Source organism: Podarcis erhardii, assembly GCF_964252035.2.
Source record: "Podarcis erhardii genome assembly, chromosome: 18".
NCBI classification, from domain to species: domain Eukaryota; kingdom Metazoa; phylum Chordata; class Lepidosauria; order Squamata; family Lacertidae; genus Podarcis; species Podarcis erhardii.
Window position 1 is genome coordinate 8,576,643 of NC_138516.1, and position 22,747 is coordinate 8,599,389.

The following is a 22,747-nucleotide window of genomic DNA, read 5'->3' on the forward strand; positions in this document are numbered from 1 at the left end:
CCCCTGTTCTTGAGCGCCGGCTTATTAGCCAAGCTGGCTTGGGAGAGGTGTCAGGTGAGGAGACGAGAGCCCAGAGCTCCTGAAGCTTTTATAGAAAATGGAATTATGGCAGAGATTAGATCAGCTCCACCTCTGGAAATTCCCCCATCGCCGCAACTCTTAACGGGGCGTCAGGAAGTGGGAAAAGGGGGGGGAGACCCTGTTCTCTTGTGCTTCCAATCTGCGCCGCGTTGTGTTAAATTAAGTAATAAATAGACTTTGACCGCCATCCCCAGAGTTGGTGTTTAAATGAACATCATTGCCCACGAGTCGCTCCTGGGATGTTAATTCATTCTTTCGAAACCCAAGAAGTGAAAAATTTCCCAGAGGATTCCACCCGCCCCCTCTGGGTTGAGAGGTAGCTAATTTTTGCAAAAATAGAAAGAAAAAGAAGAAGAAAATCTTGGGGGTTGCTTAAGAATCGTCTTGCTAGACCAAACCATTGCTTTGTCTCCGAGCAGCAGCCCCTCCCATTAAAACAGGGCAGAGATGGAGGACTTATAGTTCTTTCCCATTAGGCCCAACAGCCAGCATGCATAGTGGTCAGGGATGTTGGCAGCTGGAGTCCGGCCCCTTGTGTCCTGCCACCTGAGGATAGAGACACCGGCCCCCCTCTGTTGTTCTCTGAAGGATCTGGCACTTAGAGATAGACAATGACTGAACATGGAGGTTCCACGGGAGTACTGTGTCAGGTGTTAAAATTCTGACTTGTGGCAAGAGGCATCATAAAACAGGGGTCAGCAAACTTTTTCAGCAGGGGCCAGTCCACTGTCCCTCAGACCTTTTGGGGGGCCGGATACATACTCCCTCTCTCTCTCTCTCTATATATATATACACACACACACACACATACAGTAGTACCTCGGTTTATATACGCTTCAGGTTACCTACGCTTCAGGTTACAGACTCCGCTAACCCAGAAATAGTGCTTCAGGATGAGAACAGAAATTGTGCTCCAGCGGCGTGGCAGCAGCAGGAGGCCCCATTAGCTAAAGTGGTGCTTCAGGTTAAGAACAGTTTCAGGTTAAGAACAGACCTCCGGAACGAATTAAGTACTTAACCTGAGGTACCACTCTACAGTGGTACCTTGGTTGTTGAATGGCTTGGCTCACAAACAAACCGGCTCCCAAACGCCGCAAACCTGGAAGTGAGTGTTCCGGTTTGCGAACGTTTTTCGGAAGCTGAACATCTGACGCGGCTTTTGCTTGGGGGCAGGAAGCTCCCACAGCCAATCAGAAGCCATGCCTTGGTTTCCGAATGGTTCCGTGAGTCAAACGGATTGAGTTCGGCAACCAAGGTACCACTGTAGAAGGTTGAGTCCAGGCAAAATTAATCACGGCTTATCTCTAGCCCCACTGATTTGGGTGAGAAAAGCAACCCGCTCGTGTCTACAGAGAAGGAAGCCGCGTTGAGTTTGACGACAGGCCTGCAGCCTTAGCGCAAATCATTTAGTTTCACGCTGGGATTGGCCGGGACAGTTTCCTCTCGATGATGTGACGCCCATTGTTTCTGGGGAGACACCCTAATGTTGCTAGACTGTTGTTGTTGTTTAGTTGTTTAGTCGTGTCCGACTCTTCTTGACCCCCTGGACCAGAGCACGCCAGGCACTCCCGTCTTCCACTGCCTCCCGCAGTATGCTAGACTACAACTCCCATAATCCCTGAGTATCAGCTGGTGGGGCTGATGGGAGTTGAAGTCCACGTCCTTTCCCAACAGTTATGGCAACCATGTAGGGCATTTAAGAGTGTGGCATTTGTTTAAGCGGGACGCAGGTGGCGCTGTGGGTTAAACCACAGAGCCTAGGACTTGCCGATCAGAAGGTCAGCGGTTCGAATCCCTGCGACGGGGTGAGCTCCCGTTGCTCGGTCCCTGCTCCTGCCAACCTAGCAGTTCAAAAGCACCTCAAAGTGCAAGTAGATAAATAGGTACCGCTCCGTCGGGAAGGTAAACGGCGTTTCTGTGCGCTGCTCTGGTTCGCCAGAAGCGGCTTCGTCCTGCTGGCCACATGACCCGGAAGCTGTATGCCGGCTCCCTCGGCCAGTAAAGCGAGATGAGCGCCGCAACCCCAGAGTCGGCCACGACTGGACCTAACGGTCAGGGGTCCCTTAACCTTTATTTGTTTAAGCAAGAAATAAAATCTCAATCATCATCATCATTTACCTGCCCTTTATCCTAAGGTCCCGGGGCATGTCACAACATCAAAACACAGCATTAAAGCCAGTTTTAAACAACTTACAACTTAAAGGAGAGTTTGTTTTCATGATTTAAACCCATTGATCACTCCAAGAGAAGGAGGTTTGCCATTAATTATTTTATTTTATTATTTCAGAAAGTTTCTGGGACATTTGGGGGGTCCCAAATCAACTGGCAAGGGACGAAGGTGGCGCTGTGGGTTAAACCACAGAGCCTAGGACTTGCCGATCAGAAGGTTGGCGGTTCGAATCCCCGTGAGGGGTGAGCTCCCGTTGCTCGGTCCCTGCTCCTGCCAACCTAGCAGTTCGAAAGCATGTCAAAGTGCAAGTAGATCAATAGGTACCACTCCGGCTGGAAGGTAACGGCGTTTCCGTGCGCTGCTCTGGTTCGCCAGAAGTGGCTTAGTCCTGCTGGCCACATAACCTGGAAGCTGTACGCCGGCTCCCTTGGCCAATAAAGAGAGATGAGCGCCGCAACCCCAGAGTCGGCCACGACTGGACCTAATGGTCAGGGGTCCCTTTACCTTTACCTAAATCAACTGGGCCAAATCAAGTGTGCCGAACAAATGGAAGACAAGACACGGAAACAGGAATGGATTCGAAAGGTAATGAAACAAATGCAAATTTAATGAAAGGATAACGAAAAGACGGGCAGAGATTTTTTTTAAAAAAATAAAACAAATGAATAATGAAATGAATGATGTCTTTAATAATGAAAACGAGTGGGATTGCGAAAGGAAGGAAATTTCTTAACGCTGCTTTAGAGACAATTTTGCAGGCGGCTCAAGACGGTGTAATTAATAAGCGTGGCTAAGTTACTCAATGAGTCTACTCTAAGTAACTGATTTTCGATCCTGTCCCTGATTTTGAGAAGTTGAATGAGTGTAATAAGGGAGTTTGACACCTTGTCGTTTCCCAAGTGTTTTAAGGATTTTTCCTTGCACTTATATACTGTACCACTTTTATCTTCCAAAGATGTCACGGCATGTACAATGTTCCCCATTTCACCCTCACTTCCAGGTTTGCAGCGATGTGTGCAGTTTCAGGTGCCTTGAATGCGTGTACAGTGGTACCTTGGGTTACATACACTTCAGGTTACATATGCTTCAGGTTACAGACTCCGCTAACCCAGAAATAGTGCTTCAGGTTAAGAACTTTGCTTCAGGATGAGAACAGAAATCGGGCTCCGTCGGCACAGTGGCAGCAGGAGGCCCCATTAGCTAAAGTGGTGCTTCAGGTTAAGAACAGTTTCAGGTTAAGAACGGACCTCCAGAACGAATTAAGTTCTTAATCCGAGGTACCACTGTATATGGGGAGCTGCCTGTATGTGGACATTAATAGTATTTTCTTTTGCGTTGATATCTGGAACTTTTACTCTCTGAAAATTGGGGCTTGGATGAATCTTGCAATATGTGTTTACATTTGAATCACACCTTCCAGTTGTGTAAAAAGGTGTGTGTGTGTTCAGTCTGCATTTTTATTTTCCATTTGCAAGTGGGGGACAATTTAGAAGTTGGAAGCCGCCCAGAGTGGCTGGGGCAACCCAGTCAGATGGGAAAACAACAACAATCATACCTTGGTTCTCAAACGGAATCCATTCCAGAAGTCCGTTCGACTTCTGAAAATGTTCGAAAACCAAGGCGCAGCTTCCAATTGGCTGCAGGAGCTTCCTACACTCAATCAGAAGCTGCGTCGGACGTTTGGCTTCCAAAAAATGTTCAGAAACCAGAATAGTCACTTCCGGGTTTGTGGAATTTTGAGCGCTGCTGTGCAGAATCTGGCAACGTCGTACAATGGTACCTTAGTTCTCAAACTTATTCCATTCCGAAAGTCCGTTCCAAAACCAAAGCGTTCCAAAACTAAGGCGCGCTTTCCCATAGAAAGCAATGCAAAATGGATCAATCCGTTCCAGACTTTTAAAAACCTAAAACAGCAATTGAACATTAATTTTACTGTCTAACGAGACCATTGATCCATAAAATGAAAGCAATAAACAATGTACTGCAGTCACGCAATCAATCCATCAGTAGTTGAACTGGGTTCCACACAGTCACAAGAACAAAACAAAAAGAGCCACAAAAACAAAAACAAAAATGCAAAATAAATAGCAAAAGCAGACAGACCCAGCGTAACACTCTAAGCGGAAGTGTGGCACTCAAAATGGAGCACGTTCAGCTTCTGAAAAAGGTTTGCAAACCGCAACACTTGCTTCCAGGTTTGCAGTGTTTGGGTTCCAAGTTGTTTGAGTACCAAGGCATTTGAGACTATATAAGACTGTATAAGACTATGGCTATCAGTCTACAGGAAAGGGACACAGGTGGCGCTGTGGGTTAAACCACAGAGCCTAGGACTTGCCGATCAGAAGGTTGGCGGTTCGAATCCCCGCAATGACGGGGTGAGCTCCCGTTGCTCGGTCCCTGCTCCTGCCAACCTAGCAATTCGAAAGCATGTCAAAGTGCAAGTAGATAAATAGGCACTGCTCTGGCGGGAAGGTAAATGGCGTTTCTGTGTGCTGCTCTGGTTCGCCAGAAGCGGCTTAGTCATGCTGGCTACAGGACCCAGAAACTGTCTGTGGACAAACACCGGCTCCCTTGGCCTATAGAACAAGGTGAGCGTGTAACCTCAGAGTCGGCCACGACTGGACCTAATGGTCAGGGGTCCCTTTAGTCTACAGCGCACTCTAATATGAGTGCTCATTCTATCCAGTTTGTGGCACAGGCCATCAACTGATGAATTTTGAGCATTGCTGTGCTGAAGCTGGCAATGTCGTAAGTTGTAGCAGAACTGGTTTCTGAAAGCAGCAGGGAAGTATAGAATTTATGCATAAGTATAAGAGCCTAGGACTTGCTGATCAGAAGGCCGGCAGTTTGAATCCCCGCGCTGGGGTGAGCTCCCATTGCTCAGTCCCTGTTCCTGCCCACCTAGCAGTTCAAAAGCACAAAGTGCAAGTAGATAAATAGGTACCGCTCCAGCGGGAAGGTAAACGGCGTTTCTGTGCGCTGCTCTGGTTCGCCAGAAGTGGCTTAGTCCTTCTGGCCCCATGACCCGGAAGCTGTATGCCGGCTCCCTCAGCCAATAAAGCGAGATGAGCGCCGCAACCCCAGAGTCGGCCACGACTGGACTTAATGGTCAGGGGTCCCTTTACCTTTACCTTTATATTGTATCGTATATCGTATATCGAGTCAGCGGGGCAGGAAAAAGGCCTCCTTACCCTCAGACTTGGAGTGGGGTTAATGGATGCACGCAGACTCTCTCTCACACACACATACTCAAATGCAGAGCCGCAAACTGCTTCTCGTCCACCTCCACCCTGTAACTGCTCATCCGGAGAGGGGACGTCGCCAGAGCATCGCCTTGATAAGATACTCAGCCAGATCCGTCGCCAGATTAAACCTTCCGCCACGCATTCTTAAGGGTTTTGTGCATGCGTGCATGTTTTTAACGAAGGCAGAGAAAGAGAGGAACAAACAGTTGCGGTCGGGTTGCTAATGCAACCCTGGCTTTCGAAACCCGGTTGGCAAAGGGCGAGCGTCGGCGGGGAGGGAGACTTCAGAAAGCGAGAGGGTGGGGAATGCTCCTGCGCAGTGATGGAAACACACAAGATCTGAAGGGTACGTTAGGAAGCTGAGATCGCGCCAGACCATCACGAGAGACTATTGTTGAGTTACGTACCATATTTTTTGCTCTATAAGACTCACTTTTACCCTCCTAAAAAGTAAGGGGAAATGTGTGTGCGTCTTATGGAGCGAATGCAGGCTGCGCAGCTATCCCAGAAGCCAGAACAGCAAGAGGGATTGATGCTTTCACTGCACAGCGATCCCTCTTGCTGTTCTGGCTTCTGAGATTCAGAATATTTTTTTTCTTGTTTTCCTCCTCCAAAAACTAGGTGCGTCTTGTCATCTGGTGCGTCTTATAGAGCGAAAAATACGGTAGATGGCTGGGTCTCGGCCACTCAGAGGCTTCGAGAAGAATGAGACTGCAGTCCTCTGTATAGGAACGGAGGTTGAAATTCATTATACTACTGGATTCGTGAACTGAAATGCCGTGATCTTTAGAAATCCACCCTCCTCCAAAGGCTGGGCTGTATCCGACCAAATTCCACCTACTGAAATGGACCAATCCTTTCATTTCAACGGGTCTCCCCCGATCATGACCGGCGTTGATCAATCAATCACAGATCAACCACTAAATTCCAATAAAAAACCCTAGACACTAGGGTTGGACAGCATGGCAAAGAGCAAGGATGTGGTGCTTGTGTTGTCTCATTAGAAGAAGTTGTCCAATGCGGTTGGTAAGAAAATTTGCTCATCTGGTTCCTAATAATAATAATAATAATAATAATAATAATAATAATAATAATAATAATTTATTACTTATACCCCACCCATCTGGCTGGGCCTCCCCAGCCACTCTGGGTGGCTCCCAACAGGATATTAAGAACACAATAAAACATCAGACATTAAAAACTTCCCTAATACATGTTGATGAGGACAATTTTGCCACTTGGATTCCGATTTCGTTTAGTGGACTCTGATAAAAATAGGGAAGCTTAAAAAACGATCAGATCTGCCTGGGAATTTAGTGAAAATAGGTCTGATATATAAGGCATGAATGCCTGGATTGACTGACTGACTGACTGATTGATTGACTTCTGTCGGGAGAAAGCCTTTGAGATGGCACTCTCCAGCACACACACACAAACCCAAAAATGCATCTATTAGTAAAAAGTGCACACAGATATAAGTTTCCGAGTGAAAACGATGCGCAAGAAATGCGTTGCGTTTGTGAGAACGGCTTGCAAAAATGTGCAGATTGGGCAAAAAAAATGTGTGCAGAAATGCATCCCGTCAGATGACCTGCAGAACAAAACTATGTGGAGATTTAGGAAGAAGAACAAACTTGTTAATCATAGTCAGGGTGAGAATCCTGCACAAGTGGCTTGTGAACTTTTAAAACACACACAGGAATTGGGAGACCGCGACTGAAGCTAAGCAAACCATCTACTTTCCTTGCAGTGGGTCTACTCTGAGGAGGTCAAACGTTACCTGCAGCCCACAGCTTATGATTTGGGGGATATCGTGCTTCCCCCAGTTCCTTCTACCCCCCCCCCATATACAGATTCTCCTCCAGTTCCACCAAAACTGAAATATCACATCTTTGACGTTATCCGAGTCCAAAATATCCTGATTCGTGGCCAAACACAGACTCTCTCTCTTTCTATGCAATTATATATCCAGCAGAAGCAACTGCATTACAGCAGATTTCATTTTAATAACGTTCCATTTTTTTCCATGATTAACTTATTAATCTCTGCACATTAATATTAACATTCTTAATAATACTGGGAGTTATTGCGTGAGTCCCACCTGCCTTTCTCGGTCGGGGACGGCAACGGCATAATTTTCCGTCCTAGGTAATATATATATATATATATATATGGAGGCTCGGTTTCGCCAATTTATTAATTGCCTTTTGGACACGTCACGAGGGGAGGGGAACACCATGGCCTTCCTCAAATGCCTTGTCCAGATAATAAACTGTATTTGGCTTCTTGAGCCGTACTTTGGAGTGCACCCCATCTCAATGTGAGATAAAACACCTGATTAAACCGTCTTAATTATTACAGAGAGGATGGCAGGTACAGAAGGTGGTTGGGTTGCCAATGTACAATAGAGGCAGAGGGGCCCCTTAGCCCAGGGATCAGCAAACTTTTTCAGCAGGGGGCCGGTCCACTATCCCTCCGACCTTGTGGGGGGCCGGACTATATATATTTTTTTTGGGGGGGGGGATGAACAAATTCCTATGCCCCACAAATAACCCAGAGATGCGTTTTAAAGAAAAGCACACATTCTATTCATGTAAAAACACCAGGCAGGCCCCACAACTACTTAAAAAGAACATGTTAAAAATTAAGTTCGGCAATAAGCTGAAAACCAGATTAAAGGACACATCGGCAGATCTGAGTAAACAAAACCGTTTTTAGCAGTCGCCGAAAAGTGCTGCCTCATGTCAATAGGCAGGGAGTTCCGCCGGTGCCGCCGCACTGAAATACCAATTTCTTGCAAACGCAAGGAAATTTATTTCGTGACGGTCTGAAATCTAAGGGAAGGCAAGCTGCAACACAATACGACGAGACGCAATGTGAGGAATGGAAGAGGCGATTAAATATTATGCAGCATGGAGCCCAGCACTTTGTAATTGCTGCAGCAGGCGGAAATAATTGAGTGGCCCCTCGCCAAGACCCTCATCAATTTTCAGGTGATCTGACAGGGTCGGGAACCGCTGGCCTACGTGGAGGGAGCGGATGCAGGTATTGCTTCCTCCGTGATTATCGTACAAGAAAGAAACCCCAGTTCTCTTCATTCCAACTATCACACACACGAGACCCATCGGCTCCTCCAGCTGTGTACCAAAACTCTCATATACCAAAAATTCCTGAGGTGTACTGCCTTTCCCTCCCACCTACACTCTCCCGCATGCAATTTCCTTTCCGAATCGAGGAGAGGCGAATCTGTCGCGAGCCCCTCGCCAAGGCATGCAGCCGGAACGAGAGAACCCACCCTCGTCGGAAACCTCGGTCCAACCACCAGATAATAAGCTGCGTTGCAAAGGAGGAATGAGCAAGCCAAGGGGGGTGGAGGGACACGAACGAACCGGCGGGGCTTCCCCTATCGCCGCGAGCTTCAGAAAGATTGTCTGCTTCATCGGACAAATGCATCTCTTCCGATCCACCTCGGCCGGGATGAAAGTTGTGGCCTCCTCGAAGGCGGCCATCATGGCCTCTTTCTTGGTGTTCCACTCGATCTTTATTATCGCTCACATTTATTCAGTCAAAAAGAAAAGGTCTCAAAGCAACCCCAAATGGGTGACTTCTCCGACATACCCTCCAACGCTTCTCCGATGAAAACAGGGACGTTCGATTCCGTAATAATAATAGCAATGATTTTATTATTTGCACCTCGCCTACCTGACTCGGTTGCCCCAGCCACTCTGGGCGGTTTCCGACAGATACAAAAACACAATGAAACATTTTAAAAAGCAACTTCCCCATACAGGGCAGCTTTCAGATGCCTTCTGAAAGTTGTTAGAGTTATTTATCTCCTTGGCTCGGGAGTCGCATAACTACGTGCCCTCCGACATTTCTCTGGTGAAAATAGGGACGTCCTAAGGGAAAGCCGGGTGAGTTCAGAAACTGGGACGGCTTCTGTAAATCCAGGGCTGCCTCTGGAAAACAGGGGCACATGGAGGGTCAACTCCTCTATTCCGAACTTAAAATTGGAAAGCGTAATGCTGGTGGTCAACGAAAGAGGTTCAAAGACTTAAAAAATGTAGTATAAACACAGACAACTGGGGAACACTGGCCTGCGAGCGCTCCAGTTGGAGAACAGCCTTTCCCAAAGGTGTCCTGGGCTTTGAAGACACTCAAACTCAGGACGAGAGGGAGAAACGCGCTAAGAGGAAGGCACATTTGGCAAATTCACACCGTGATCAACTCCTGCCTGGAAACCAATGTCCCCACTGTGGAAAGACGTCTGGGTCCAGAATTGGCCTCTGCAGCCACTTACGGACTCACTGTTAAAACGGTGTTTATGGAAGACAATCTTACTTGGCTACGAGGGATTGCTGAAGAAGAAGAAGAAAAAGAAGAAGAAGACAGATAAAATTGCCCACCTGCAAAAAGAGAGCTGACTAAAAGAATAAATTCCAGAAAGGAGACAAAGCATCTTTTTAAAGTCTGATGCCCGGCCGCTGAATCGTCCTCTCGATAATCCCAATATTCTAAAGGTTATACAGTGGTATCTCGGATTACAGATGCTTCAGGTTACAGACTCCGCTAACCCAGAAATAGTACCTCGGGTTAAGAACTTTGCTTCAGGATGAGAACCGAAATTGCGCAGCAGCAGCAGGAGGCCCCATTAGCTAAAGTGGTACCTCAGGTTGAGAACAGTTTCAGGTTGAGAACGGACCTCCAAAACGAATTAATTTCTTAACCCAAGGTACCACTGTATCCCTATTTCCCCAGCCAAAGGTGCAAAAGTCTATCAGGCCTCTATCTCCCCTTAACTTTAAGAACCCCACACTCTCCACCTACAGCATCCCAGCAAGACAGGGACCCCATAAGCCATGCAAACAACTCTACCACTAAGTAATCTCTCCCTCCGCTGCACCCCACCTTTGGCTTTTGCTACCAGTGTGTTTGCTGCGTCTATTATGATGCGCCGATCGCCTACGTCGCCAGAGATCTCGGTGTATCCAGGCGCAAACTTGTGGCTCATCCCTCGGGGGATGGAGAGGGGGGAGATCAGAGGAGGAGACCCCAGGAGGGACCCACAAGACTCAACCCACAGTCCGGCTAGCTTTTCATTTCCCACCTAGCATCCAAAATGGAGAGACTAGCCCTTCCGTCAGGCCCCACAGCCCTACCACTTGACGTCAATCGCTTTGTCTCACTGCAATGAAATTTTGTTGTAAAACCATCCTTTTCAGAGAGGGCAAGGGGAAGGGACAATTGCTTGGCTGAATTGTTTTCAGGCTCTCCATGGAAAATCCTGACTATGTATCTCCCCCTCCCCAATCATTGTTTAGGCCAATGAAAAGCAAAATCCCACTCTCAAACGAGCCCCAAACTCTGCTAATAAATGGGGGTCGTTCTCCCCAAGGCAAGGAGAATATTCACCTTTGTAGACTGAGCACCCCTTCTGTTTTCTCAAGTGGGGGAACTGGGGGAACGGAAACTGCTAGGCTGTTCGAAAGCCAAAATATTTTAAAAACACGATAAAATGACTCAAATGTCCCCTCCTTCCACCAAAATTCTACGAAATATGTTTCCGTACAAAGCCAAAGAAGAAATTGTTCCTTGGGGTACAAGCCGGGGAGGCCACAAAACTAAATGTACCGTACCACTGCCGGAACGTATTTTAAGGAGATCTTACCTAGATAAAATTCACATTGTTCTCTTGTTTCAGTTCAACACGCCTCGGGTACAGATGTGAACCAGCCCCCTGAAAATTCATTTGCAGCACGCAGCTGCCTGGAAAGTCACGCAACGAGCAGCTTAGATTTCAAGAGAGTTCTTTGCCCATATCAAAAGTTCTCTTCCAGCATTCGTTGCCTGGAAATACGCGAGACGCCCAACTGTATATCTCTACCCTGTTCCTGCGAAACGCACATATAGATAACCAGTGAGATACGGACGTGTGTCTTTATTTTAAAACTAAAAATACGGCGGCAACTGTTTTTTGCATTGTAGCAGAGCCACACGAACAGTTTTATGAAGTTATTTGTTTAAAGGTTTTTCTCGTTCAGTTAGGAAATCCAGAGATTTCAGCACCTTGTGGATCTAACCCAAATGTAGTACGACACCAGCATTCGTGGACTACAGCCCGAAAAACCGTGAGGCCATAAAAATAATTTGCTTTGCATCTATAAGGTGTCACAGGTTGGTTCTCCTGCAACAGGGGAGGGGAAACACCTCTCAAAACGAGGAGGGGTTTGGGAGCAAAATGCCACCCCTAAAATCCTATTGTTTATCACAAACAGGGCGGGATTTAGGTTTGATGAGGCCCTAAGCTACTGAAGGTAAGGGGGCCCTTTATACGTCCAGTTGTCCTTTCTCAACAACAAATTGTCACTGTTTTTTGTGCTGAATATATGCTATATGGTCATTTATGGACCTAATAGGTATCGCAAGCCATTTGCACATGCAGAATGTAGGCACCCTATATATAGAAAGGAGCAAACCAGTGATATTTTAGGGAGCAGGCTAGCAGGCGGGGCCCATGACTTACATCACAGGAGCCTACACAACACAAAACACTGTTGCTGGATGTAGGTTTTATTTTATTTGCCTTTTATCTTATATTTTGGAAATAGACATCCAGGTGTGGCTTTTTTCCTTAAATTTTTTTGGGGTCCCCAAGAGACCGGGGCCCTAAGCTATAGCTTGTTTAGCTTATATGTAAATCCGGCACTGATCGCAACACAGTTGTGGTCATTTCAACGCCACACTTTTGCAATGTCAGATTCCTCGTAGACTATTCAGCGGCATAGAGAGCGCAGCAATATTTCGGAGAAAGAAACACAACGGTGGATCATTTGGGTGTCAAGATCTTTGCTCGGACTACAGTGGTTTAAAACCCAAAGAACGCTGGGTATGCAGCGAAGGGGGTTAACTGAAGAGTCGTCCCCCCCAAAAATTTTTTTTTAAAAAGATGTAACGATAGCGACTTAGCATGACATTCTTCTTTAAAGAGAAAAATGAAGGCAACCCCACCATCACGAAAAGAGAAAGAAAGGCATAAAATGGAAGCTTCCAGTTTTGGGGGAGAGGCTGAACAGGAAATGTTTCAGAGGAGGAACTTTAAAAAGGCGCACGCCCCTCCTTTGATATGCTTTCTGACCCAGAGGAATCGAAAAGGGTGGGTTGGTCGGGGGAAGACCCACAAACAAACTCCCCCTCCGAAGATCGGGTAACATTTCCTGGTCAGAACTGTGGTCAAAACAACGTCAGCCGCCAACATAATTTCCCTGATCTCCATCCTGCCTTGAGCAATGGCGTCCGACTGGAAAACATTGGCCTGTGTCCATGCGCAACGGCTCCGACGCAAAATGCCACCTTGCGCTAACTTTTCTTTATGCGGCTTCTGCTTTTTAAAAAAGGAAGCCACTCGATTCATATAGATCAGCCTCTCTCTTTCTCTCTCTCTCTCCACCCAAAGCTGTCCTCAATGTCAACATTGGTTCACTGACACCCCCAGGGTGCTGTGGCTTCAAAGAGGTGGTTAAGACAAGCATGGGGTAAAGACAAGATGCTCCCAGCAGCCCTGAAGAGTTTGGCGACGGCGGTAACATGGAAGACGACGGAGCCTAGGCCAATGGGCTCTCGCAGGGCCAGGTTCATTAAGATGCTGTTGGCAAAACCGAGCGAAAGATCAAACGCGGCTGGCTCTCCCCCGCCCCTCCCTCCCGCCCTCCTTTCCCTCTCTTAACATCCCGAAAGGCTGCTCTAGTTTCCTCCAAGCCAGGTTGATCTACAAATCAAGGATTCATTTAACACAACCTTGCCGCGTCCCTCTCTGTAATAAGGAAGGCGCATTTCCATCCCCTCCAGGTAATCAATATTAGCAAGCAAGGAGGAAAAAGGAAGACCCCGGACCTTTGGCACCCCAGGGCCAAAGGGGGGCATGTTTGACATCTGTAGGCTCGCCCCCCTTCGCTCCGCAGGCGAATTCCCAAACTGGACGGGGGCCGGAGTCCAGCCGTTTCGACACGGCGACACACACACACATACATCCTCCCTAATGTTTGACAAAGGATGCCACAGAACGTCACCCAGACTGACTTGGCGATGAGACATATTCCTCAATCCCACTACCAAACTGTCCTTGGGCGGATAATAATAATTTACTTGGTGTAGATTTACTTGATAATAGATTCCTTGGTGTTGACGTCCTTCCATCTGGACGTCCTGGAATCTGCCTTGCAACGAGTCACACCCTGATCCATCGTTTTGTCTACACTGTGGCTGTCCAGGGTTTCGGACAGAGGGCATCTCTCAGGCCTAGCTGGAGAAGCCAACGGATATTGTATCTGGGACCGACTGCATGTTCTGCCCCAGAGCTACGCCCCTGCTTAACTTTTTATTTATTGAATTTATATCACCCTGTACCCAAAGGTCTCAGGACGGTTCGCAGAACAAAATCAGAATATGAAACCGCAAAAGATATAATCAAAATAAAAAACAACAACCCAATAACACCGTCCCCCCTCCAAACAAAATCCACATTTTAAAAGGGAATAGGATGCCAATCAAATCAACCAAAGGCTTGGTTGAAAAGGAAACTTTTTTGCCTGGCGCCTAGAGATGTATAATGAAAAGGTTAGAAAGATTTGTATATATTTTAAAACGCACACGTATGTATTGGGTCTGCCCGTTAAGCGAAGAAGAGTTTGAGATGAGATAAGAGTCTGGAATATGGCAAAGTTAGAGAGATAGCAGAGTTGGTAGGCAGGCAGATTGTGTGGGACGGGTCGATTCTGTGCAATTGTTCTTAAATTATTTGTGCAGCCACGCAAGTCAGGGGGAATCGGGATAACTTGGACCGGAGGGAAGGAATCGTGTGCACTGCCAATACTGAGATCACGGAGGGCCGGTCACAGCCCATCTTAATTAAAATTCCAGTGAACCCTGCCTTCCTTTCTCTCCCCCAAGTGTCACGTTGACTTTTTCCTTCCCACCCAAACTTCTGAAGTTTCGGATCCGCCTGCCTGCCTGCCCCCACGGAGACACAGCGGGTGACTTCAATCGGAGTAGGGCGTGGGCGGGCGGCGGCGGAAGCTAGGGGGCAGATTCCGGACTCCCTTGAGGGCAGACCCTTTTTTATGGGTCTGCCAAGGCCTGCCCCCTTCCCACCCCTCCGTCTGACACATGAAGAGGCGAAATCCGCCGCAGGCTGGGCGGCCCGCCACGAAACGAGAAGCCGGCCCACAAGAGCGTGGTTTCCGTTGACCCCGCCTGACCTTGTCCATTGTAGTCAGCTTGGATCTAATGGCAGACATACTCAAAGTAGACCCACTGAAGTCCATGGTTACAGCTACCTTAGGAAGCCAAAGGCCATATTCTCTCGCATTATGGCTTCCCTCCAAAGGATTCTGGGAGGTGTCGCTGGTTTAGGGCGCCATGCTGTTAGAAGACCCTCCCTAAATTCCTCCCAGAGCTACAATTCCCAGCGTTCCTTGCGAAGAGGGGCTGGCTGTTAAACCACACTGGGAACTGTAGTTCACAGGGGCGAATCGGACGCTCCTGCCAACTCTCAGCACCCTTAACAAACCACAGCTCCCAGAATCCTCTGGGGGAAACCGTGACAGTTCCAAGTAGCATCATAGTGCTTTACATGTGTGGTTAACCTGGGTGTCATGACCTGGGACCCAGGTGGATGTCCCGGCCCAGAACGGATGTCAGAACTCACAGGAAAAACCCAGCACATGCAAACCTTTGCTTACACCCTCTGTCTCTTCATCCCAGAGTCATGTTGGGTGAAAGAACTCTGCGTTGCAGAGTGGCTGGGGAAACCCAGCCAGATGGGTGGGGTATAAATAAATTTTCTGGCCAGAGTGGTGCATACTCTAGTTATCTCCCTCTTGGACTACTGCCATGCGCTCTCCGTTGGCCAACCTTTGAAGATGACCCAGAAACTACAACTAATCCAGAATGCAGCAGCCAGACTGGTGCCTGGGAGCGGCCGCCGAGACCATATAACACCGGTCTTGAAAGACCTACATTGGCTCCCAGGACATTTCCAAGCACAATTCAAAGTGTTGGTGCTGACCTTGAAAGCCCTAAACGGCCCAGTATACCTGAAGGAGCGTCTCCACCCCCATCGTTCAGCCCAGACACTGGGGTCCAGCTCCGAGGGTCTTCTGGCGGTTCCCTCCCTGCGAGAAGCGAGGTTACAGGGAACCAGGCAGAGGGCCTTCTCGGTGGTGGCACCCGCCCTGTGGAACGCCCTCCCACCAGATGTCAAAGAGAACAACAACTACCAGACTTTTAGAAGACATCTGAAGGCAGCCCTGTTTAGGGAAGCTTTTAATGTCTGATGTTCCATTGCTTTTTTATTATTATCAATTCTATTGGGAGCTGCCCAATTCTGGGGAAATCCAGCCAGATGGGCGGGGTATTATAATTATTATTATTATTATTATTCCTGAGATTTTCTGTGCACAAAGCAACCCAGTTTGGTGGGCTGCTTATAAATAATTAAATTATTGTTGTTATTACTATTATTATTATTATTAATCTCTGAAACGAGGCCCTTCCCTTTATAAATCTAACGGGGCAATTATTCTTATGGATTGCCCCGTTCCAGCGTGGAACTCTTGTATGATTTGACAGCATATGGGATATTTCTTAAAAGATCTTGCAAGCAGGCCTAACGAAATATTTCTATTGTTCCGTGCCATGGCTATTCTTTAATCAGAGCTGCTTTTAAGGACGAACAGTTCGCAGGCCAGAAATGGGTGCTTTCTTCTGTTGTTACCCCCAGAACGTGGCAGGACATTACAGGGAATCCTTCCGCGTTTGATCATCTTTGTCGCTCCGTCCTGCTTACATTTTTAAAGAGAGAAAATGTTGACGAGAGACCATTAGCCCCGTCAGAACGTCACTCAACTCCTCTGCCTTGGGAAAACTGGAAATCAAATGAATTTGATTTTTTTAAAAAAAGAAAAGAAAAGAAAAGTTTTCAGCAGTGTGGTGACAGAACTCCGTGAGCATCACCTTTTTGGAGTCGAACCTCTATGGAAAGTCCCTCTGCCTGTCTGTTTGGAAAATAATAATAATGATAATAATAATAATAATAAATTAAAAGACCCCTGTCACCTCACTTTAGGCATATCCACGCAGACAATCGAGGTGGTTTTAACAATGCGGGTGCAGATGCTCCTTCAGGTATCCATCAATTGTGTCTCCGAAAATTTTTACACATCACTTAGGAAGACAGGTGAGCTAAGGCCAGTGTACTGAACGATCACCAGTGTTGAAGCGATGATTCTTCAACATCAACTTCATTGGACCGGTCATGTTGTGCGGATGCCTGATGATCGTCTTCCAAAGCAACTACAGTGGTACCTCGGGTTACATACGCTTCAGGTTACAGACTCTGCTAACCCAGAAATAGTGCTTCAGGTTAAGAAATTTGCTTCAGGATAAGAACAGAAATCGTGCTCCGGTAGTGTGGCAGCAGCAGGAGGCCCCATTAGCTAAAGTGGTGCTTCAGGTTAAGAATAGTTTCAGGTTAAGAACGGACCTCCAGAACGAATTAAGTACTTAACCCGAGGTACCACTGTATTCTATTCAGAACTTAAAAATGGAAAGCGTAATGCTGGTGGTCAAGAAAAATGGTTTGAAGACTCTCTCATGGCAAACCTTAAAAAATGTAGTATAAACACTGACAACTGGGAAACACTGGCCTGTGAGCGCTCCAGTTGGAGAACAGCCTTTCCCAAAGGTGCCGTGGGCTTTGAAGACACCCGAACTCAGGACGCAAGGGAGAAACGTGCTAAGAGGAAGGCACGCTTGGCAAATCCACACCGGGATCAACTCCCGCCCAGAAACCTATGTCCCCACTGTGGAAGGACGTGGGGATCCAGAATTGGCATCCACAGTCACTTACGGGCTCATTGTGAAAACTGTGTTTGTGGAAGACAATCTTACTCGGCTACGAGGGATCACCGAAGAAGAAGGAGAACAACAACAACGGGGGGAGGGGTCTCAAAAGCTCTCAAGGGTATGGGCAGGAAGAAACTCGAAAGGGTTTTCTGAAACAACGCGAGAAGCAAAACAGCGCCTTCCTTTCGACACGTGCCCTTGTCTGAATTTTGCAATGCTGTTCTGCAATACGTTCTTCACACGTATTGGGGGCAGGGAATACACCGAAATGAACATATTGTGAGAATGTCGCTTCTTCAGGTAGGATTCGCCAACAAAAGCTCCGCCAGCAAAGCGTTCAAGCCTTTCTTCCCTCCCCAGCGTGCTCCTCGCGCCCCCCCTCCCCGACCAGTAGGTATATACACACACCGACCCTGCGTTCGGGTCTCTCGTTTGGCAGTTCAGAGACTCATTAAGTGATAATTAGCTCTCTGACGGCGGGGAGCACTTGAGCAGAACAGCTGCGTCAACAAGGCAGGAGGGAGCAGGTTGCGTGTTTGGGGGGGGCACAGAATTTATTTTTTTAAAAAATTCTGCGCGGAGCAATAAAGGCTCACGGAATCACGGAAAAGGGGGCTCCCAGGTTTTGCAGTCCTGGGGGCCAACGAGAAACAGCCCCCATTCGCTTGTTTGCTCAACAGCCAGTTGAAATATTTCGTTTGCAATCAGCTACCCGGTAGAAGGAACAGGACCAGTATTTTTGGGGAGGGGGGGACCCAAGGCCTCAGTAAAACTGGGCCAGTTTAAACACCCCCGTTGGGAAAATAAAGCTCCGTCGTCTTGCTGATTTCGCTCTCGTGAGTTTTTTGTAATGATATTGCGAATGCTCGTATTTACTTTCCCTGCTTGCCAGCTTACAGGCTCTGTGGTTGCCGGCAGAGCAGATTTTGTATGTGTATTTCTTTTGCTTTAAAGGGGGTTGTTTTAAAATCCTGTTTCTCTGCCCCCAATCAGAAGCCCTCAAGGCGGAAGGAGGGAAGATTCAATGAAGCCAACAAGCCGAGGATCGATAAATCACATACACTTTTAAAACAAATATATATATATATTAAAATACCAAAAGAAACATGAGAAGCAGACAGCATAAATCAGGCAGGAAGGGAAAATAAGCCGAGAGGAGGAGGATGAAGATGATGATGAAGATGAAGATGAAGATGAAGAATCCAAAAGCATTAAGGCCAACTGAATTTTAAAAATAAAAGTTAGCTTGGCGACCGGTCTCCACTGGAAATCCAAAGGTTGTTAAACTGTGGAACTCTCTCTAGCAGGAAGCAGCAACTAACATCCACTAACCCAGATGACTTTAAAAGAGTATCGGACAAATTCACGGAGAAGGGATATCGGTGGCTACTGCGTCTGCCTCCATTGCAGTAATGCCTCTGAATCCTGGTTGCCGGAAGCCACAGGAGGGGAGTGCGCTCCTGTGTTCGAATCCTGCTTGATGGATTCATCTTGTGGGAAGCATATGCCGGACTAGATGAGCCTGATCCAGCAGAATCGTCTAATAATTTTACTCATAAGCTTAAAAGAAAATGGGGGGAGAAGCAGCGCCAGATGGACAAAAAAGGCCCCCCGCATTTCTATGCTTATTTGGAGAAAATGCGCTTTTGTTACAACTGACCTGTGACCTGGCAGTATGGTGTAGCGGTGAGAGTGTTGGGGTTCAAAATCCCCCCGCAGTGAGCCGTGAAGCTCGCTGGGTGACCTTGAGGGCCTGTCACACTGCCTCTCAGCCTAACCTGCCTCGCAAGGTTGTTGTGGGGGTTAAATGAGGATTAAACCCTGCGCACGCTGAGGAGGTATATAAAAGAAATAAGTAAATAAACTCAGCTCACAATCCAACACACACTCAGTTTCAAAGTGAATGCCACCCGGTTCAACTCCCACCCATGGGGCTAAATTTGGAGAGAAAGGCTATGTAACTAAGCCGTTGTTTCTGTTTCGGAAATCTAATTTGTAGGACGTAGATTTCCCACCTTCGAGAAATGCGCTTTGGCTATGCCCTGCCCCGTTCATCCTGGTTCTAGGCACTGTTTTAGAAGTTCCAAAATCCTGAATCTGGGCCCAGGAATATGTTGCAAATAGCAGCAAGTTTCCGGGTACTCCAGAACTCATAGTCCGATGAGATTTCTAATAATGGAAGGGGGTCGAGAAGGGGAAACAAGACACCCCCCCAAAGAATGAAGAAGTTTGCAAAAGCACAGTGATAGGAAACTGCCTACTGCCAACTCAAGGGCAATGGTTCATATTTATTTTATTTCTTAAATTGCTATCCTGCCCTTCATCCAAGGATTGCACATACAGTGGTCCCTTGGTTCTCAAACTTAATCCATTCCAGAAGTCCGTTCCAAAACTGAAGCGTTCCAAAACAAAGGCGCACTTTCCCATAGAAAGTAATGCAAAACAGATTAATCCGTTCCAGACGTTTAAAAACAACCCCTAAAACAGCAATTTAAGGTGAATTTTACTATCTAACGAGACCGTTGATCCATAAAATGAAAGCAACAGACAGTGTACTGCAGTCACACAATCAATCAATCAATCAATCAATCAGTAGCTGGGCTGGGTTCCACACAGTCGCAAAAGCAAAATGAAAAAGAGCAGCAAAAACAAAAAAGAAAAATAAATAGCAAAAACAGACAGACCTCGGTGTAACACTCAAAACAGAGCATGTTTGGCTTCCGAAAACAGTTCACAAACCGGAACACTTACTTCTGGGTTTGCTGTGTTTGGGTTCCAAGTTGTTTGACTACCAAGGCGTTTGAGAACCAATGAACCACTGTACTCAGAGGATCATATATGAGGAGGAGGAAGCATGTGCAATTGTGCGCATGTGTGAAAAATAATGTAAAGAAATGCGCATCAGGGAAAGTTGCTAGACAGGAGAGGCCCACACAGCAACACCAGCAAACGTTTGCAAGGACTATTTTTAAAATAAAATAAAGTCACCCTCTAGGGTGGAAATGTAGCAAGCCAGGCTGAAGACTGGGGAAACCAGAACTGTACAAATTCATTCATCGCCAGTTCCTTGACAGAGATTCCAGACTGAACCAGTCTCTGCTAGGTGCTGAAAGTATCTGGTTTAGTTACATACCTGAATTACACACACATATTTTAAAAAAACAAAAACAAAGCCAGCCTCGTATTTCTGGGCACCGTCGTCCTGGCCCCAATCCGTCAGCCAGGCAACTTTAATGGGCTCCAGTGAAAAACATCCCTTTGCGCTACAAAATTTCCACCTGGAATTTTTGAGTTGCATGTGATAAGCCTATCCCTAACTGGGAGACAGCTGCAGCGCCCTGTTGCATTTTAATGGTGCTGCAGAGATAAACAGATAACTCACGTAGGGTTAGGTAAAGGTAAAGGGACCCCTGACCATTAGGTCCAGTCGTGACTGACTCTAGAGTTGCGGCGCTCATCTCGCTTTATTGGCCGAGGGAGCCGGCGTACAGCTTCCGGGTCATGTGGCCAGCAGGACGAAGCCGCTTCTGGCGAACCAGAGCAGCGCACGGAAACGCTGTTTACCGTCCCGCTGGAGCGGTACCTATTTATCTACTTGCACTTTGTGCTTTCGAACTGCTAGGTTGGCAGGAGCTGGGACCGAGCAACGGGAGCTCACCCCAGCGCGGGGATTCAAACTGCCGACCTTCTGATCGGCAAGTCCTAGGCTCTTATACCTATGCATAAATTCTATACTTCCCTGCTGCTTTCAGAAACCAGTTCTGCTACAACTTACGACATTGCCAGCTTCAGCACAGCAACGCTCAAAATTCATCAGTTGATGGCCTGTGCCACAAACTGGATAGAATGAGCACTCATATTAGAGTGCGCTGTAGACTAAAGGGACCCCTGACCATTAGGTCCAGTCGTGGCTGACTCTGAGGTTGCACGCTCACCTTGTTCTATAGGCCTAGGCTCTGTGGTTTAACCCACAGCGCCACCTTGCCATGTTTCAAAAAGCGAGAATCCGGACACAAAAGTTGTTGCGCTTTCTTTAAGGGAATTCGCAAACATTCAACACTTCCGACATGGGTTGCTGGACGTATGTCACGATTCTGTCCTCACCAAATGGCTTGTGAAGCAATCCGTGCCAACACAGGTGACAAGGGGCACATCTCTTCTTCACAGAAAAGGGGTTGGGCTAGTCGCTGGTGGTAGAGGAGTGGAGCTCAGTCGGGGTGGAATGAGTCCAGGAACCCCCAAATCTAGAAAGCAAATCTTGGAATATGAGGGATTAACTCACTCGTGAGCGGTGTCAGATTTACCGTATTTTTTGCTCTATAAGACTCACTTTTTCCCTCCTAAAAAGTAAGGGGAAATGTGTGTGCGTCTTATGGAGCGAATGCAGGCTGCGCAGCTATCCCAGAAGCCAGAACAGCAAGAGGGATTCCTGCTTTCGCTGCGCAGCGATCCCTCTTGCTGTTCTGGCTTCTGAGATTCAGAATTTTTTTTTCTTGTTTTCCTCCTCCAAAAACTAGGTGCATTTTATAGAGTGAAAAATACAGTACGTATAAGCTAAACGAGCTATAGCTTAGGGCCCCTCTCTCTTGGGGGGGGGGGCAAAAAAATTAAAGGGGGAAAAACCTGGATGTACATTTCCAAAATATAAAATGAAAAATGAAAACTGCATACAGCAACAGTGTTTTGTGTTGCGTAGGCTCCTGTGATGTAAGTCATGCTCGCCTGCTCCCTAAAATATTACTGGTTTGCTCCTTTGTATATATAGGGTGCCTAAAAAGCAGAGACATCACCTTGCCAACAAAGGTCCGTATAGTTAAAGCTCTGGTTTTCCCAGTAGTGATGTATGGAAGTGAGAGCTGGACCATAAAGAAGGCTGATCGCTGAAGAATGGATGCTTTTGAATTCTGGTGCTGGAGGAGACTCTGGAGAGTCCCATGGACTGCAAGAAGATCAAACCTCTCCATTCTGAAGGAAATCAGCCCTGAGTGCTCACTGGAAGGACAGATCCTGAAGCTGAGGCTCCAGTACTTTGGCCACCTCATGAGAAGAGAAGACTCCCTGGAAAAGACCCTGATGCTGGGAAAGATGGGGGGGGGCACAAGGAGAAGGGGACGACGGAGGACGAGATGGTGGGACAGTGTTCTGGAAGCTACCAGCATGAGTTTGACCAAACTGGGGGAGGCAGTGGAAGACAGGAGTTCCTGGCGTGCTCTGGTCCAGGGGGTCACGAAGAGTCGGACACGACTAAACGACTAAACAACAACAACAAAACATTCTGCAGGGACTGGTTGCATGGCAACATGGGCAAATGGCTTGAGATACCTATTAGGTCCATCAATGGCATATATTC

General features: G+C 47.3%; 1 protein-coding gene across 1 annotated transcript in view; it reads right to left on the reverse strand.

Moving 5' to 3' along the window:
- EFNA2 (ephrin A2) overlaps positions 1 to 22,747 on the reverse strand; it is a 170,951-nt gene that overhangs the window by 126,907 nt on the left and 21,297 nt on the right. The gene's annotated exons all lie outside the window — the stretch shown is intronic.